At 44.6% G+C, this 11,405-nt stretch overlaps 1 protein-coding gene across 1 annotated transcript in view; it reads left to right on the forward strand.

The window, feature by feature from the left end:
- LOC129015030 (cytochrome b-c1 complex subunit 2, mitochondrial-like) overlaps window positions 1-11,405 on the forward strand; it is a 55,195-nt gene that overhangs the window by 41,910 nt on the left and 1,880 nt on the right. The window lies entirely within an intron of this gene.

Below are 11,405 nucleotides of genomic sequence, written 5' to 3' on the forward strand. Positions count from 1 at the left end.
AGTAGCTGGGATTACAGGCACATGCCACCACGCCTGGCTAATTTTTGTATTTTTAGTAGAGACAGTTTCACCATGTTGGCCAGGCTGGTCTCGAACTCCTGACCTCAGGTGATCCACCTGCCTCAGCCTCCCAAAGTGCTAGGATTACAGGCATGCACCACCACACCCAACCTGAAACCCAGATTTTTACTATGAAATCAAAGTCTTCAAACCTTCTAGATGTCATAAAAAGCACACTGTGGACCATTAGTTTGCAACTGCCAATCTAAAATATCATAGACAGATAGGCAGATCACTTGAGGTCAGGAGTTCAAGACCAGTCTGGGCAACATGGTGAAATCCCATCTCTACTAAAAATACAAAAATTCGCTGGGTATGGTGGCGCATGCCTGTAGTCCCAGCTACTCGGGAAGCTGAGGCAGGAGAATCGCTTGAACCCGGGAGGTGGAGGTTGCAGTGAGCCAAGATCACGCCATTGCACTGCAGCTTGATCAACAGAGTGAGACTCCATCTCAAAAAAGATAAAAATAAAAATAAATTCTCCCTAGGATGGTCTTTTCTCCTTTACCAGAGAGGATCCTCAGCTACCATCCTCTCTAAAGCAAGGCTGTGGAGTCCTTAAGTGTAATAAGTGTAATAAGCCCTTAGCCTTATTACAATTATTCTGCCCTCCTGGAATGTTCAAGTGGTCATGGCACGGGCAGGGGGTGAGAGGAGAGAGCAGTGGGTTTGGTTGGGTTGTAGACAAAGAAAGGAAGGAAGAAATGAATAAAGATGTAGTTAGAGAAGGATACACTTAACAAAGGAGAAGAGAACTAGGAAAAGACAAGCTTTTACTTGAAAAATACCAAAAAATGTTACTCAGTAATTACTGCCTTCTATCCACAAGGTTAGCTACAGTTCACAGATCTTCATGGGTTCCTAACCTTTCAACTCCAGCACATACTTTATCTTTAAATTCCAGATTTCCCTTTGTATGTATCAGCTGTTGAAAGTATTAAAAGAAACTTTTTCAGTCATTTTAATTGCATTAGCAGTGATTTAATTTTTTTAGATGCTAAACCTTATGGGTGAAAGTGGATTAAATGTACCCAAATGCAACATCAAAATCTTCAGGCACAAAAACCCATTAACTTTTTAATACTCTCAGAAGATGAACCTAATTTCAAATGAAAGCTGCCTCCAGAATATATTGTTAAGCATATCCTAGATATAATTCATTCTAGCAAACATTCTTTAGAAATTCATATAACATTTTACCGTACTAAAAGTAAATAGCCCATGTAACAAAAACTATCTTTTCATAACTTCAAATTAATTTTAAAGGTGACTGACGGTCCTTGGAAGAGAAACAGTAAACAAATAAGGCAGTAAACAAATAAGGTTTATAGCAATGATGTATGAGTTAGAAATTGCAGTTCCAGGCCGGGTGCGGTGGCTCACGCCTGTAATCCCAGCACTTTGGGAGGCTGAGGCAGGCAGATCATGACGTCAGGAGATTGAGACCATCCTGGCTAACACAGTGAAACCCCGACTCTACTAAAAATGCAAAAAAAAAAAAAAAAAAAAAATTAGTGGGGCGTGGTGGCGGGCGCCTTTAGTCCCTGCTACTCCGGCTGAGGCAGGAGAATGGCGTGAACCCGGAAGGCAGAGGTTGCAGTGAGGCGAGATTGCGACACTGCACTCCAACCTGGGCTACAAAGTGAGACTCTGTCTCAAAAAAAAAAAAAAAAAAAAAAAAAAAGGAAGAAATTGTAGTTCCAGATAATCTCTCTATTAAAGAGACTGTCTACACTTAGCTTGGTCAATTGTAATGAACATAGTTGATGTGAAGTCCCCATATAAATACAACCTGAAATACCAAAGTTAATTTACTTTTCTTTCTTTCTTTTTTTTTTTTATAGACAGAGTCTTGCTCTGTTGCCCTTCCTGGAGTGCAGTGGCGTGATCTTGGCTCACTGCAACCTCCGCCTCCTGGGCTTGAGCGATCCTCCTGCCTCAGCCCCCCAAGTAGCTGGGAGGACAGGTGCAAGCCACCACACCCAGCTAATTTTTGTATTTTTGGTAAAGATAGGGTTTCACCACATTGCCCAGGTTGGTCTAGAACTCCTGAGCTCAAGTGATCCTCCCACCTTGGCCTCCCAAAGTGCTGGGATTACAGGCGTGAGCCACCGTGCCAGGCCAGAAAATTTTAAACACGCACGAACTCTCAAGTGGCCTGATTCCCTCTCACCAAACCAATCACAATACAAATAAAAGAGAATAACTTATATTAGTTTTTGTACAAACAAAAAAGACTGATAAATTGTGAATGATGCATGGGCATATGCTTTTGCATTATTTAAAGCTAAAGGGTGATCAGCGGAAATTTTCTTCTGTTAGTACTTTAATACTTTTTATATTTATCGGCTCACTACAACCTATGCCTCCCAGGTTCAAGCGATTCTCCTGTCTCAGCCACCTGAGTAGCCGAGACCACAGGACGCACTGCCATGTCCGGCTAATTTTGTATTTTTAAGAGAGACGGGGTTTCACTGTGTTGGCCATGCTGGTCTTGAACTCCTGACCTCAACCGATCCGCCTGCCTTGGCCTCCCAAAGTGCTGGGATTACAAGCGTGAGCCACCGCACTCAGCCTTATTATAATTGTTATTATTTAAATCTCTTTTGCTCTCTCCTTCAAGAGAGGACTCATCTCATTCAGTTGCATCCATTTATTTATTCATCTTCTGCCTCCTGGGCTTGAGAGATCCTCGTGCGTGAGTCTCCCAAGTAGCTGGGACTACAGGCTCACACCACCATGCTTGGCTAATTTTTGTAGGTTTTGGAGAGACAGGCTCTTGCCATGTTGCCTAGGCTGGTCTCAAACTCCTGGGCTCAGATGATCCACCTGCCTTCGCCTCCCAAAGCACTCAGATTATAGACATGAGCCATCATGCCCAGCCCCAAGTACTTTTGTACAAAATGCAAACACTGTTCTTCCATCACAAAAGTGATACCACAGCTTCTGTAAAGTTTTGCACCAGGTAGTACTTAGAATTATCTTGGGTACAGTTTTTTTTGTTTGTTTTTTTTTTGAGACGGATTCTCGCTCTGTCGCCCAGGCTGGAGTGCAGTGGCCTGATCTCGGCTCACTGCAAGCTCCGCCTCCCGGGTTCATGCAATTCCCCTGCCTCAGCCTCCAGAGCAGCTGGGACTACTGGTGCCCATCACCATGCCCAGCTAATTTTTTGTATTTTCAGTAGAGACGGGGTTTCACCGTGTTAGCCAGGATGGTCTCGATCTCCTAACCTCGTGATCCGCCCGCCTCGGCCTCCCAAAGTGCTGAGATTACAGGCATGAGCCACCGCGCCTGGCCTACTTTTTGGTGTTAAAATGTATCTTATTATTACGAAACAGTTTTTCCATTGTATTAACTACTTTTACAACAAAGCAAATAACAAGTTATTTTACAAACCATTTAGAAATTTCTTTACTATGGTCCCAATAATGTAAAATATATTAATGCCTCTTACATTCAGATAAATTATACACTTGGAAACTACATACTTATGACTTACAGAAACTTACATAAACAAATTATACAAATTATATGCTCAATTTTTAGGTATATAGTCTTAAATTAAGCTTAAATATACATTCTCAAGATAAATTAACAGTTCAGGGCTTCACAACTTGAAATCTGTGGAACATGACATTGGAAACAACAGAACTCTGGTGGAATTCTTAGGTGGAATTTACTGAAACTTTTTTTTTTTTTTGAGACAGAGTCTCGCTCTTTGCCCAGGCTGGAGTGCAATGGCGCGATCTCGGTTCACCGCAGCCTCCGCCTCCTGGGTTCAAGCGATTCTCCTCCTCAGCCTCCCGAGTAGCTGGGATTACAGGCATGCGCCACCACACCTGGCTAATTTTGTATTTTTAGTAGAGACGGGGTTTCCCCATGTTGGTCAGGCTAGTCTTGAACTCCTGACCTCAGGTGATCTGCCCTCCTCGGCCTCCCAAAGTGCTGGGATTACAGGCATGAGCCACCATGCCAGGCTGGCCCTTTTTTTTTAATCACTTAACATATACCTTGGAGAACTTTCCATTTTGGGAGTTAAAGAGATTTTTTTTGTTTGTTTGTTTTGAGACAGGGTCTCCCTCTGTGACCCAGGCTGGAGCTGGACCTTGGCTCAGTCTAACTTCCACCTCCCGGGCTCAAGCAGTCCTCCCACTTCAGCCTTCCAAGTAGCTGGGTCTACAGGCACATGCCACCACATCCACCACATCTAGTTTTTGTAGTTTTGTAGAGACAGGATTTTACCATGTTGCCCAGGCTGGTCTTGAACTCCTGAGCTCAAGTGCTCCACCTGCTTCAGCCTCCCAAAGTACTGGGATTACAGGCATGAGCCATCTTGCCCAGCCTGTTGTTTATTTAATACCTACTAAGTGCCAACTACCATAGAGGACATAAAGATGATTCAGTCTTTGCAGAAGTCATTTTCTTTCTCTCTCTTTCCTGTTATACAGCACAAAATTAATGGACTAAATAGTCCGTCACTAGATAAACAAGCCCTAAGTAATCAGGCACTTGCTGCAGTTTTTACAAAGTTTAAAAAGCCATATGAAACACAGTATACTCCAAGTAATAAGAGGCAAATATGCGAAGTGTTACTGCTGGGGAATTTACGGACTATTCTCTTCTGTAATGTATCTGCTGTGGTCTGAATGTGTTCCCCAAGATTCATAAGTGAAAACTGAACCGCCAGTCTGGTAGTATTAAGAGGTGGGGCATCATGAAGTCATGAGGGCATGGGATTAGTAACCTCATAAAAAGGTTGGTGGGAATGAGCTGGGCCCTTTCATTGCCCTTACATCCCTCTGTCACGTGAAGACGCAGCACTGGTCCCCCCAGGAGGACATAGCAGCAAGGTGCCGTATTGGAAATGGCCACCATGCCCTCACCAGATACCAACCTGCTGGTAACTTAATCTTGGCCTTCCTAGCCTCCAGAACTGTGAGAAAGAAATTTTTGGGGTTTTTTGTTTGTTTGTTTGAGACAGGGTCTCTGTCACCTAAGCTGGAGTGCAGTGGCATGACCTCGGCTCACTGCAACCTCTGCCTCCTAGGTTCAAGTGATTCTCCCACCTCAGCCTCCCGAGTAGCTGGGATTACAGGTGTGCACCACCACACCCAGCTTTTTTTTTTTTTTTTGTAGCGTTGTACAGACAGGGTTTCGTCATGTTGCCCAGGCTGATCTCAAACTCCTAAGGTCATACGATCCACCTGCCCTGGCCTCCCAGCATGCTGGGATTAAAGGCGTGAGCCACTGTGCCTGGCCAAAATTTCCGTTTTTTATAAATAACCCAGTCTTTGGTACTTTCTTATAGCCGCACGAACAGATAAAGACTGTACCTATCTGTTGGCTGGGCGCAGTAGCTCACGCCTGTAATCCCAGCACTTTGGGAGGCGGAGACAGGCGGATCACGAGGTCAGGAGATCGAGACCATCCTGGCTAACATGGTGAAACCCCGTCTCTACTAAAAATACAAAAAATTTAGCTGGGCGCGGTGGCGGGCGCCTGTAGTCCCACCTACTTGGGAGGCTGAGGCACGAGAATGACATGAACCCGGGAGGCGGAGCTTGCAGTGAGCCGAGATCGCGCCACTGCAGTCTGGCCTGGGCAAAAGAGCGAGACTCCATTTCAAAAAAAAAAAAAAAGAAGACGGTGCCTGTCTGTCTATCTCCCTCATAGGTCAGTTTCCACCTGATTGTAACCACATCAAGTATCCTAGTATATTTCCTATTTACAGAAAAATAAATGGGCAAATACTGTCATTTACAGAGAACCTGCTCTGTCCTGTACACTGTGACATATTTTGTGGTTTGTGATTATGTGCTGTGATCCTTACGATAGCTCTAAAATAGCTCAAAAAGTTATTCCCATTTTGTACATAAGGAAATTGAAGTTCTGGAAACATAAGGCAATTGCCCAAAGTAATAGAGTAAATGACAAAGCTAGGATTTCTTTCTTTTCTTCCATTAATTAATTAATTATTTGAGATAGGGTCCCTGTTGCGGGATGCAGTGGGGAGATCATAGCTCACTGCAGTCTTGACCTCCTGGGCTCAATTGATCCTCACGTCTCAGCCTCCTGAGTAACCGGGACTACAGGTGCACACCAACGCTATGGCTAATTTTTGTATTTTTCTGTAGAGATCTGCCTAGGCTAGGCAGAGATTCTGGCTAGGCTGGTCTCAAACTCCTGGGCTCAAGCAATTCTCCTGCCTCACCCTCCCATATAGCTGGGACCGCAGGTGTGTGCCACCACTCCCAGCTGACTTGTTTATACCAGTGGTTCTTAATTGGAAGAGTTTTGTCCCCCAGGGACATTTGGCAACATCTGGAGATATTTTTGAATGTTACTGTGGGGAGGAGGGGAGTGCTACTGTCATCTGCTGGGTACAGGCCAGGGATGCTGCTGAACACCCCACAGTGCACAGAACAGCCTCCTCCCCACCCAACAGAGAAGTATCTGGTTGGCCCAAAATCTCAATGATGCCAAGTCTAAGAAACTGCTTTGTATTTCTCTGAGATACTGGGATGAGGAAAGCTCTAAATTAGTTGTCTTTGAGGATAATGTGTGTATACATACACATATATGTGTATACATGTATATAACTAAAGATATATAGTTGAGATCTTGCATTTTTGTTAATGAATGTAGTTTTTATAAAGATAATTGACTCATACAATAATTGTTGACTCTTTGGAAAGGAAAAAGGACAAATGAGATACATGCTATTGGTTTTGTTATTTAGAAATTGTTCGTGTGGATCCTCCCTACCATTCAGCCATTTGCAAACCGTTAGTTGAGCATAACTTAATCCCTTCTAGTTCACAGCAAAGATTCATCAAAAATCATTTGGTATGCTGTCACCTCATCTCTCTACCAGTGTTGATTAGATTACAGGAGGGTTACAGGAGGGCACCTTATCCAAATTGGCCAATGATAAATTCTTTTTTGGTACCTTACTATATATTTGTATCCTCAGAACAAATTCTCCTTTTCTGCTTAAGCTGGCTTGACTTCGTTTCTTTCACTAGCAAGCTAAGAGGCTTTGGCCAACAGAACTACTCTAGGGGTAGTTGTAAAATTTCTCTCTAAGGAAAGGCTGCTGTTTTGAAAACACAGTTGAATGGGTCTTCTGGGTATATGATGATAGGAAAGCAAAATTCTGTTCTGGAATGAAGAAGCTGATTACATTGTTATATTACAAACAATATATTACTCAGTGAAGTGAAAGACCACACTGTGGGCAGAGTGGTGACTTTGCAGATAGCATGTTAATCCTTGTGTGCTTTTTGTTGTTTCTCTTTTTGGAGGGGGAGGGTCTTAATTTTCTTTGTCCCTCCCCCACCCCCTTTATTTTCTCTGGGGAAGGCAAGACTGGATAAGGAGGCTTTTATCCTGGCAAGATGAGTTGGCCCACAGGGCAATTTGACTGAATAGAGGCTCCACAAAGAACGGACATGGCCAAAGAATTACAACAGGAAATTATGCTATTTAGTTTCAAGGTTTTCTTTTTCTCCTTTTTTTTTTTTTGTTTGAGACTGAGTCTTGCTCTGTTGCCCAGGCTGGAGTGCAGTGTCGCGATCTCGGCTCACTGCAAACTCTGCCTCCTGGGTTCAAGTGATTCTCCAGCCTCAGCCTCCCAAGTAGCTGGGATTATAGGCACCTGCCACCACACCTGGCTAATTCGTATTTTTAGTAGAGATGGGGTTTCACCATGTTGGCCCGGCTGGTCTTGAACTCCTGATCTCAAGTGATCCACCTGTCTCAGCCTCCCAAAGTACAGGGATTACAGGCATGAGCCACAGGGCCCGGCCAGTATTTTTCTTGTATAATGCTCAGAGTTTCCTTTAAATCTTTTTAAAAACTTGGCAGCCTTAGTCTTAGCTGTGCTTTGGGAAAATAAGGAGCTGCACTCAAGCTTAAGAAGATATTGCTGGAAGCGTACGTTGGTACAGCCTTTGAAAAGCTTCTTGGTGCCCTCCTGTAACCCAATCGGCACTGGCTAGAGAGATGAGGTCATATTGCATCAAATGGCTTCCAGTGACTCTTTGCTGTGGATAAGAAAGTCACTTTTTTTTTTTTTTTTTTTTTTTTTTTTTTGAGAGGGAGTTTTGATGCCTAGGCTGGAGTGCAATGGCGGTGATCTCGGCTCACTGCAACGTCTGCCTCCCAGGTTCAAGTGATTCTCCTGCCTCAGCCCCCTGAGTAGCTGGGATTACAGGCATGCGCCACCATGCCAGACTAATTTTGTATTTTTAGTAGAGACAGGGTTTTTCCATGTTGGTCAGGCTGGTCTCGAACTCCCGACCTCAGGTGATCCACCCACCTTGGCCTCCAAAAGTGCTGGGATTACAGGCATGAGCCACCACGCCCGGCCAAGAAGGTCACTCTTTATGCTCAACAAATGTATTGCAAATGGCTGAAAGGTAGGGAGGATCCAGATTAACAATTTCTAAATAGAAAAACTAATAGTAGCCAGACACGATGGCTCACACCTGTAATCCCAGCATTTTAGGAGGTCGAGGCAGGCAGATCACCTGAGGTCAGGCATTTGAGACCAGCCTGGGCAACATGGAGAAACCCCATCTCTACTAAAAATACAAAAATTAGCCAGGTGTGGTAGCGGGCACATGTAGTCCCAGCTACTCAGGAGGCTGAGGCAGGAGAACCGTTTGAACCCGGGAGGCAGAGGGTGCAGTGAGCTGAGCTTGTGCCACTGTACTCCAGCCTGGGCAACAGAGCGAGACTCTGTCTCAAAAAAAAAAAAAAAAAAATCGTAGATATCCAATTTGTTCCTTTCTCCTTTCCTAAAAGCTTTTTGTGCCCCCTCCAACCCAACAGTTCCACCCTAGAAAAATACTTGTACACATACATCAGGACACGATACAAGAATCTTCAGGCTGGTCATGGTGGCTCACGCCTATAATCTCAGCATTTTGGGAGGCCAAGGGAGGAGGATGGCGGGAGATCGTGCCACTGCACTCCAGTCTGGGCAACAGAGGGAGACTCCGTCTCAAAAAAAAAAAAAAAGCATAATGCTGAAAACAAACAGCAATATAATATAGCATGGAGATAACTTTATAAAATGCAAAGACAAAAGTAAATATAGTGCATTGTTTAGGAGTATAAATATGGTAATTATGCAAAGAAAACTAAAATGACTTTTAAAAATCATGATGGTGACTATTTTGGGAGGAAAGCAGGTAGAGGTGGGATCCGAGAGCAGCACACAGTAAGTGTCAATTGTCCTAGTTAATGTTCGGCTTCTTAAATTGGGTGATATGTTCACAGGTGTTCATTATGTTTTTTGTTTTTTTTTTTTTTTTTTTTTTTGAGACGGAGTCTCACTCTGTCGCCCAGGCTAGGGTGCAGTGGCATGATCTCGGCTCACTGCAAGCTCCACCTCTCAGGTTCATGCCATTCTCCTGCCTCAGCTTCCCAAGTAGCTGGGACTACAGGTGCCTGCCACCACGCCCGGCTAATTTTTATTTTTATTTTTGTATTTTTAGTAGAGACGGGGTTTCACCGTGTTAGCCAGGATGGTCTCGATCTCCTGACCTCGTGATCCTCCCGCCTCGGCCTCCCAAAGTGCTGGGATTACAGGCGTGAGCCACTGCGCCCAGCCCATTATGTTCTTATAACTTACATTAACATATTATTTTGTACATGTCAAGCTTTTTTTCCCTTTTTTGTTTTTTAAGAGATGAGATTTTGCTTTGTCACCCAGGCCAGAGAGTGTTATGGTGCAGTCATAGCTCACTGCAGCCTCCAACTCCTGGGTTCAAGTGATTCTCCCACCTCTGTCTCCCAAATTGGGACTACAGGCACGTGCCACCATACCTGGGTAAGTTTTTTAAAAGTGTTATTTGTAGAGATGGAGTCTGGCTGTGTTGCCTGGGCTGGTCTCAAACTCCTGGCTTCAAGTTATCCTCCTGCCTCAGCCTCCCAAAGCTCTGGCATTACAGGTGTGAGCCACTGCACCCAGACTCAGACTTTTTTTAAGTGAAAGAATGGGGGTGTAGGTGGGGAGACACACTTTGGGAGGCCAAGTTGGGAGGATCACTTGGGCCAGGGGTTCAAGACCAGCCTGGGCAACAAAGTGAGACCTTGTATTTACCAAAAATACAAAAAATTAGCTGGGCTTGGTGTTGTGGGTTTGGGAGGCTGAGGTGAGAGGATTGCTTAACCTGTAGGAGCCCGAGGCTGCAGCGAGCCGTGATCGCGCCATTGCGCTCTAACTTGGGCTAGACAATGAGATCCTGTCTCAAACCAAAACAAAACAAAACAGATAATTGTCAAATTGCTGTTTTGCTATTGTTGCTTTTTGTTTTTGCTTTGCTTTGCCTTGGAAGTGAAGAAGAGATTCTCATTTAAACAGTTATCTTGAAGTATCTTTGTGAGCTAGGGTGCAATTATTTCCTCTGTCCTTGAGACAGATGATTCCTGTCCAACATTCCCAAGGAACTCAGTAAGGACCAAATAAGAGACTCAGGAAAGACAGTTACTGATTTTACACTGTTGCAAAACACAGCTATGGTTTATGTTTAACAAACTGCTGGCGGGGCGTGGTGTCTCATGCCTGTAATCCCAGCACTTTGGGATGCCAAGTCGGGCGGATCACTTGAGGTCAAGAGTTCGAGACCAGCCTGGCCAACATGGTGAAAATACATACTAAAAATACAAACATTAGCTGGGCATGGTGGCGCATGCCTGTAATCCTAGCTACTGGGGAGGCTGAGGCACAAGTATCACTTGAACCTGAGAAGCTGAGGTTGCAGTGAGCCGAGATCACGACACTATACTCCAGCCTGGGTGACAGAGCGAGACTCTGTCTCAAAAAAAAAAAAAAAAACAAAAAACAAATTCCTGTATTTTATTTTGTGAAATAGGGTCTAGCTCTGTTGCCCAGGCTGGAGTGCAGGGGTGCAATCACAGCTCACTGCAGCCTTGACCTCCAGGGCTCAAGCGATCCTCCCTCCTCAGTTTTCAAGTAGCTGGGACTACAGGTATGCACCACCATATGTTGCCCAGGCTGATCTTGAACTCCTGGAGAGAGATACATATACACACACACACACACACACACACACACACACACACCCTTTTTTTTTTTTTGAGACACAGTTTCGCTCGTCACCCAGGCTGGAGTGCAATGGCACGATCTTGGCTCACTGCAACCTTTGCCTCCTGGGTTCAAGCTATTCTCCTGCCTCAGCCTCCCAAGTAGCTGGGATTACAGGCACTGCCACCATGCCTGGCTAATTTTGTATTTTGAGTAGAGACAGGGTTTTGTCATGTTGGCCAGGCTGGTCTCAAACTTCTGGCCTCAGGTGATCCACCTGCCTCAGCCT

This window comes from Pongo pygmaeus, chromosome 18, assembly GCF_028885625.2.
Source record: "Pongo pygmaeus isolate AG05252 chromosome 18, NHGRI_mPonPyg2-v2.0_pri, whole genome shotgun sequence".
Taxonomy (NCBI): domain Eukaryota; kingdom Metazoa; phylum Chordata; class Mammalia; order Primates; family Hominidae; genus Pongo; species Pongo pygmaeus.